Here is an 8,423-nt window from a genome sequence, read left to right as displayed (position 1 = left end):
AAACAAGGCATCTTATTGATTCACCATTAGCCAAGAGGGCAGTCTGGAGTGATGTTCAGGGCTGCTTCTTGGACTTAAAACTTGAATAGTTCTCTGCCAATGTTTTTTCCTCTGACATAAGGGGAGAGTTGGATTAGAAGATGCCTGTAGACTCACGTACCAACACCTACACTCTGGCTGGCACATTATCAAATTTACATTGCTTCCCTAGTAGAAATTTTTGTAGTTAGGGTATTTTCTGTTTGAGGCATTCAGTAAATCCCAGATTCAGAGCTGAAGAGAGCTCCAAAATTCCTATAATTAAGCTCTATAGTATTACAGGCAGTAGAACTCCCAAAGCATCACCCGTTCCAGCAGTCAGCCCAGATTCCAGAACATAACCTAAATCCTTCCTCTGTCCTCATTTTCAGCACTCCCATCCTGGTCCAAGCCACTGTCATCCTTCACCTGGACCACTGCCATTGCCTCCTAAGTGGTATTTCAGCATTGCCCCCGATGTACCAGCCAGAATGTTCTTTGAAAGAGATAAACTAGGTTGTAATCATTCCTTTGTTTAAGCCTTCTAGTGAATTCCCACTACATTTATTTTTTTTTTAAGTATTTTTTAGAAACTGTTTATTTTCCATCAACCTTATTTCCATTTTGTTCGCCTTTGTGGAAGAGCAGTTTAGGACCACTCAGGGGTTGTTCCTACCCACTCAGTGACCTGAGTGGTGGCAGCTGCAGACCTGAGTGTTTCACTCTTCAGTATGGAACTAATGACTAAACACAGGGGGCACCTGTACACCATCAGACCAGCATATGACTTCAGGTTGAGTAGCAGCAAACTCAAGAGCTGGAGCAGTCCATTCACCCTGAAATTCTTCCTGGGTCACAGCCTTTGGAGCAGTGGCCTGCCCTTCCTTTTCAGGATCTCTGTAGAAGTGGAAATGAGGCACGACCTCGCACAGGTGGGCACAGGAAATGGTGCCACGCACACACAGAACTTCCTGGGCCAGCATCCACCACATCAGATCCCCGAGTGAGCTCCCTTCTTGCAAGGAATGGTGATGTCCACATAGTTCAGAGGAGAGTCTGTGTTACACAGAATGACGGTAGGCAGGTTAACGTAGGGTGCCTCTGTGAGAGGGTGGTGGTCAGCCCTGGGATCGCTAACTAGCAGGAGTCTCGGCTCCCAGGGAGCTTCCTGGATCTGGCTAGCAGACGTTCTAAGAATGAAGCGGCCAGCAATAGGAGTGCTGCAAACTTCAGCCCAGCCCACTGGCCAGTATTCCTGGATGATATGACACTGACACCAGCTGGGTTTTCAGTGGCAACAATAGCATGAGCTGCCAACAGAAGCTTCTCCTGGGTCCCCTTCACATTCATGATGTAGACGCCTTCACTCTTCTTCTGTAGCTGTACTGTTCCATTTGGAAGTTAAGGTGGTGCCACCCAAGTGGGTTCCTACTGTCCTAAGGAATCTGAGGACAACCTCTTTTATTTGCAGGACCTCAAGAGCTCCAGAGATTGTGAAAGTTCCCCTTTAAGCTACAATGGGAATGCAGAACAACATATGGACCCCTCCCTGGATAGCGCAGAAAGGAATTCCCACTGTATTTAAAATTAACTCTAATCTTCCCATGGCCAACCAAGCCCTAGAGGTCTGGCCCCTGCCTCCCTCTCTGACTTCATCTCTTTCCACTCTCTTCCTCGCTCTCTGCCCCAGATTCACAGGCCTCCGGCTGTTCCTAGAAAACAGCAAATGTGTTCCCCACCAATGGTGTTTGCCCTTGCTTTCCCCTCTGCCTGGAACACACTTATCCCTGTTCTTACAATAGCTAGCTTCTTCTCACCCTTCAGGCCCACGTGTCACCCTCCCTGTGACTGCCCTGACCATTTCACCCCAAGAAGTCCTCACCATCACCCTCCATCACAGCACACTGGCTTATTTCCTTCACAGGTGGCATCACCACCTGAAATGATTATGTCTACTGTTTGTATCATTTACAAACATCTCTTCCCTCTAGAATGTGGGGTGTTGTTCTTTCCAATGATGGACTTTTCCCCAGAACCTAACATAGGATCTTGCACTACTAGGTGCTCAATAAATTTGGATTGAATAAATGAATGGACTGTGTACAATGTATAATAAGAAGTTGTTAAATCTATTTGTAGTGTGGAAAGTTTTCCTGGAGGAGATGACCTCTGGTCTGATTCTCAAAGCATATGGAGTCTCAGGTCAGGTGTGCAGGGCAAGAGAGGATGTGGAGCAGGGAACAAATATGTAATATATGCCACTGGGCTACATGAGCCAGGCCTGTGCAGCATGCTCTGAGAGCATGCAAAAGGAAGTGACTCAAGCAGGGCAGAGGGTTGGCAGGAGGCTTCAGCAAGGATACAATATCTGATCTGAGCCTTGAGAACTGAAGACAGCTCACAGACAAAGATGAAGAAGAGGCATTTCAGGCAACGTAAGTGTCCTGGGACCAGACAGACAGTATGGAAGAGGATGGTGAAAAGAGGGCATGCCTACTAAGGATCTGGGATTTTTTTTTTTTTTTTTAGAAAAACATAAAAAAATAGAACACTGTTTTCACCACACCACAGAAAGTAAACAGAAGACACGATTACTTAACAATAAGCAATGGGACTCTGGCAGAAACAACAAGGATGAGTCAGGGAAGGTTTCTATAGATCTAATTTTAAGCACACATGGTCAAATAATTATATACATATGTCCAAAACATTTTTTTGTTATTTTTGTTTGGTCAAAGGGCTTGATGCACAATCAGATTTGAATGCTCAGATGGGCTTCTCTAACTGTGGTGAAGGACCACATATTTAAATTTCCAATCTATCTAAAATAAATAAATAAATAAATAAATTTCCAATCTATCGTACTCAATACTTTTGTAAAATACAACAAAAATGGCATGAACACCAAATTATAATAAATGTTCCCTAATACTTACTCTGTTTCTGTATTTATTTCCTCCTGGCCTGGTAATAAGCACCTGGTAGACCAGCTCTGACCCATGGACCACACTTTGAACTACACTGCACTAGAGTACCAACTGGCAAGGAGGCAGTGGAGACCATCTAGAAAGGTCCAAGGAGAAGATGGTCTTAGGACATCCTCTGGTCCAGACCCTTGCTCTTTGGGCAGGTGGACAAACAAATCATCTGTTATTCAGAATCCTGTGTTATACTTTTGTGTTCCTTATTGATATTTGCTTTTCCATGTCACTGACAGTTGGGGTCCTCCACAAACTCATAAATATTGTTTGACTGAAGAAGGGACCCCTTTCCAAGGCTTGGAGATGGTATCCTGCTTCAATGGTCACTGCCAGTTAACTCTTACATAGGTTGAAGGATGTTACTTTGGGGACATTTTGTCTTAGAATTCAGCATGTACCTTCTGACCTACCAAAAATAACAAAAATAATGTTTTGAATTTATATATCCAACTTTATGAATGTGTTTCATTCAGATATGTTCTAGCACCCCTGATCCATCTTTGTTGTACGTGCAAGGGTCACATTATGGTTTGATCTTACTGTTTATTTTGCATGGTATGGTGAAAATAGCACAAGCTGTGGATACATGTTGGAATTCCAGTTGACATTTTACTGGTTCTATTTGGCAAATAAAGTGAAAGAAATCCTATGAGCTTCAGCATCTTCATCTGAAAAAAATGTGAGAAATAACTTTCATCTCAGAGTCGTTTTGAAGATTAAATACCATATGTGAAACACTTGGCATACAGTAGGTGCTCAGTAAATGTGGGACCCTTTACCTTATTTATTTTGTTCCCTGCAGTACTGTTAGCCATGGGCTGGAGGAAAAGATTGAGGCTCTCTTAATTGCCTTTAGTTATAACAATTGCGGAGTCTGTCCTTAGACAGTTTCTGTTCACCCAATGCAATAAATCCTTCATCCTGAGTAATTACAAGCAAATGCATAGTTACCAGTGGATCCCAGCCCTAACTGCTCCCAGCACAGTTGGTGTAATGATAGCAAGCTCTGGAACCTCATAAAGCTCATCATGCTCAGGCTGTCCCTAAGCACATTGGATTGAGCTTGCTGTAGAAGACAGCTCTGTTGGCTTTCACCCTTCCAGGAAGCTTGCATTTAATTACTCCTTGAGCTGAGTTTATAGACCAGAGCTAGATGTGTAAGATCAAAGGGAAACTGAGCCTCAGGGAAGGAACTGGAAATCACTTCAAAATGCCTTCAGGCAACAGGAATGGCAATGATTCGACAATCAGGCCCTCACAGGTGGCTTCCCCAGGCTCTGGGCAGACTCTCTTTAGATTGCCTAGAGGACAGAGGGCTCCCCAGACTAACACCGGCTGATAACATCCACACTGTGTGAAATATATGCTTCCTGTTCCTTCCTGAACAGTCTAGGCAGAAGTTATGGGAAGTAAGAACCACCATGAAAACAGTCTTTGGCTCTGAACAGTGACCAAGAGAACCTCTGAATCCCAGCATTCCCTCCCCTTCTCCACACAGTCCTGCCAAGCCCTGCCCTGCTCTGCTCTGCCCTGGCAGGTTGGAGGGTGGCCCATGCACTCCCTGGCAGCTGCTCAAGTGCCCCTGGGAATGCTGGGCCTCTCTCTGCTCAGGGCTGGCACCCTTCTGCTCTGTTCTCTTTTCCCTGATTGTCTTTCCCAATGAAATGGGCTGTCCTTGGAAGAATTCTGGAGGTACTGGTGACTGTCAACAAGAAAGGGTCAGACAGATCCTGGGTCTAATCTCAGCTCCCCCTCTTGCTAGCCCTGTAACCCCAAATCTCATCTTTCTCACCTGTAAATTGTAGGTGACAATGACACCTATGTCATGAAGTTGTGCAATGAATCGACAATGTACTAAAGTGCTTAGCACAGTGCCTGACATACAGTAGATAGTCATCAAATACCCTTATTATTGGTTGTTATTTTTATTATTAATGAGCAGCTGGCATGCCTATTCCCAGATCATCAAAGATATATTAGTTTCATAGGGCTGCTGGAACAAAATACCATAAACTGGATGGCTTAATACTACAAAAATGTATTCTACAGACAAGAAATCTGAAATCAAGGCCTTAGCAGGGCCTCACTCCCACTGAAGGCTCCAGGGAAGACTCTCTTCCTTGCCTCTTCTAGCTTCTCATGGCTGTTGGCATTCCTTGGTGTTCCCTGGCTTCTAGCCACATCATTCCAATCTGTCTTCACATTACCTCCTCTGTGTCCCTATCTTCTTCTCTGCCTTATTCCCTTTTGCCACTTTCTTCTAAGGGCACTTGTGAAGATATTTAGGACTTACCCAGATAATCCAAAATAATCTCCTCAACTCCAGATCCTTAACTTCATCTCATCTGTTACCACATAAGGTAATACTCACTCTTTTGCCCTACAGGTAATATTCATAAGTTCTGGGGATTAGGGCATGAGCATAGCTTACTGGAAGCTATCCTGTTAAACCCACCATAGAAGATATTCCCCAGGAACATGGGTTTGGGAAGGAGGGCTTCTGCTTGCTTCTCGTTCAAGTGTCTCAAATCCTGATAGCATTTGATTATCACCTGCAAAACCCTCTTTGCTGTCTCTCTAGGAACCCATTCATGACCATGCCAGATTCTAACATGGTTACTAGGACCCTGGAGCCATGATATATACAGTCTGAGGTGAGTTTGTGGGATGAAGGGGGTGAGACAGAATTGCCTATAGTGATTAGAGATATGTCACTGGAACAAAGGAACTCTTAAGAAAGAACATCAAATTTTGGCTCACATTATACATTAACAGTGGGGATACTGTAGACAGCCAGGCCTAGGGTTATCTGCTTTTACCTTATGTCCCTGGATATGAATTAAACCATTATTAATCTTTACTCTTGATGTTAAGTGGCTTTGATGCCCTCAAAACTGTTCAAATAAAGTATTTCTCTCAGGGCGCCTGGGTGGCTCAGTCTGTTAAATGTCCAACTCTTGGTTTCAACTCAGGTCATGATCTCAGGGTCATGGAATTAAGCCCCATCCCAGGCTCTGTGCTCGGTGGGAAGTCTGCTTGTGGATTTTCTTTCTTTCTTTCTTTCTTTCTTTCTTTCTTTCTTTCTCTCTCTCTCTCTCTCTCTCTCTCTCTCTGTGCCCCTCCCCCTGCTCACTCCCTCTCTCCCTCAAATAGATAAATAAATCTTTTAAAAAAATATATTACTCTCAATCCCTGATCGCTGAGGAAGCACCATGTTCAAAAGACACCATGCATATTGTATTCTATGGATTTGTAGAATATAATGTCACCCAATAACTTGGATTTGAATGTACAGTGGCAGTTCTGGGGGAGATGGAGGGGAGAAATGTGAAGTTAGAGGTCTCAGGCAGAGTTTCCAAACCATGAGTTGGTGGAAGTGGAGGTAGAAAGCCTCAACTTTCCTTACCCTAGACCAGTCCCATGACCTCTACATATTCTTGCCTCTCATGGGGCTCAGTGCTCTCACTGTAAAATGAGAGGGTATAATGGGCTAAATAAAGTTCCCCCCGCCAAGACATTCATGTCCTAATCCCCACAACCTGGGAATTTCACTTTATTTGGCAAAAGGGACCTTGTAGATGTGATTAAATCGAGGATCTTGAGATGGGTAATTATCCTGGATTCTCTAGGTGGCTCTTAATGTAATTGTAAGTGTCCTACTAAGAGGAAGGCAAGAGGGAGATCTGACTACAGAAGAGAAATCATGTGATAACTGAAACAGAGATTGGAGAAGTATATCCACAATCCAAGGAACACCAGCCACCATTAGAAGCCAGGAGAGGCAAGAATCCTTCCTCCAGAAGGAACCAGTTGTGCCAACATCTTGATTTTAGTGCTGGAAGACCCATTTCAGACTTCTGATTTCCAGAACCATAAGAAAATAAATTTCTGTTGTTTTCAACCATTAAGTTTATGGCAATTTGTTGTAGTAGCAATAGGAAAGGAATGCAAGGAGTTAGACCATATCCCTGCAATAATGATAATTATACAAGAATGTTCAAGGGCTCAGCTTGGGCCAGGCATTCTGTAACAAGTTGTATTCCTAATTTACTCCCATCTTCATCCCTGAGAGGTAAGTATTATTAATCTCAGGGAACCGAGATTTAGAGAGGTTCATTAACTTTGCTAAAATTAAACAAGTAAATGGAGAGCCGGGATCTAACCCCAGGTCCAGCTGCTTCCTAAGGATCCATGATACACTGCTTGCTTTTATATAAACAATTTCTTGACAGTTTTTACTATATTATACATTTAAGAAAAAAATTCATGACTTACATAAGCCATTCAATTTCTACTTCCCAGTGGAACTCTAAATATCAGTGTGTGTATGTACAAAGTGAGATCTTTTTCTCACATTTCCATTTCTTAGATTATGTTAAAATTGCCTTTAGCAATTTCATGAAATCCAGTTTCAGTAACATAAGAACTCACTCAATGGGAAACGAATTTCTAGTCCTTAGATTAGATAAAATATGTTAGGGCAGCCCGGGTGGCGCAGCGGTTTAGCGCTGCCTTCAGCCCAGGGCCTGATCCTGGAGACCTGGGATTGAGTCGCACTTCGGGCTCCCTGCATGGAGCCTGCTTCTCCCTCTGCCTATGTCTCTGCCTCTCTCTCTCTCTTTCTGTCTCTCATGAATAAATAAATAAAATCTTTTAAAAAATACATTAATAAAAATTATCTCAAACTTGAAAATACAAATTGATCAAATAATATTGATCTTGAAAATACAGTATGTCTTTATAATGTCTTACTGCAGCACTGTTGGACTGGCTCACCTAAGGAGGGTTTCATTCTTTTGGCTAGTGGCTCTCTCAAACGTTTTGGTCTCAGGATTCCTTTAACTATTAAAAGTATTAAAGTATTAACTATTAAAAAGTATTGAAGACCTTTTCCTATGTGGGTTATACTTACTGATCTTTACCATCTTAGAGATTAAAAATTTTTAAATTCAAAATGTTTATTAGTTCATTTAAATAATAATAAACTCATCCCATATGAATACAAGTCACATTTTTATGAAAAAAAAAAAAACATATATGTTTCCCAAAACCAAATAATTTAGTGAAAAGAGTTTGTATTTTTCCAAATTCCTTTAATGTCTGGCTTAAAGAAGACCTCTGGCTTCTCATATATGCTTCTGCATTCAGTCTGGTATAATAAGCTGGTTTGGCTGGAGCCTAGGAAAATAATTCTGTCTCACTGAGATACACAATTTGAAAAGGGGAAGCAGGAGAGAGATGGAATTTAATGGCCTTTCCAGATAACTATGGATATTCTCCTCTGATACTGCACCCAACTTGGCTAGTGATAGTTTCTTAAAGATTAATGACAATATGGAACCTGAGATATCGATGAACTTTCTGAACTCTATTCCACTAATGTCCATTGAGCTATCTCACACTTTAAATGTTTAATCCACATGT

At 42.4% G+C, this 8,423-nt stretch overlaps 1 pseudogene; it reads right to left on the bottom strand.

Moving 5' to 3' along the window:
• Nucleotides 1-652: 652 nt before the first annotated feature.
• On the bottom strand, nucleotides 653-1,949 carry LOC121498564 (annotated as a pseudogene).
• Between the last annotated feature and the right edge of the window lie 6,474 nt (nucleotides 1,950-8,423).

Source organism: Vulpes lagopus, chromosome 9 (genome assembly GCF_018345385.1).
Source record: "Vulpes lagopus strain Blue_001 chromosome 9, ASM1834538v1, whole genome shotgun sequence".
In the NCBI taxonomy this organism is placed as follows: domain Eukaryota; kingdom Metazoa; phylum Chordata; class Mammalia; order Carnivora; family Canidae; genus Vulpes; species Vulpes lagopus.
This window is presented reverse-complemented; position numbering and strand designations above follow the sequence as displayed.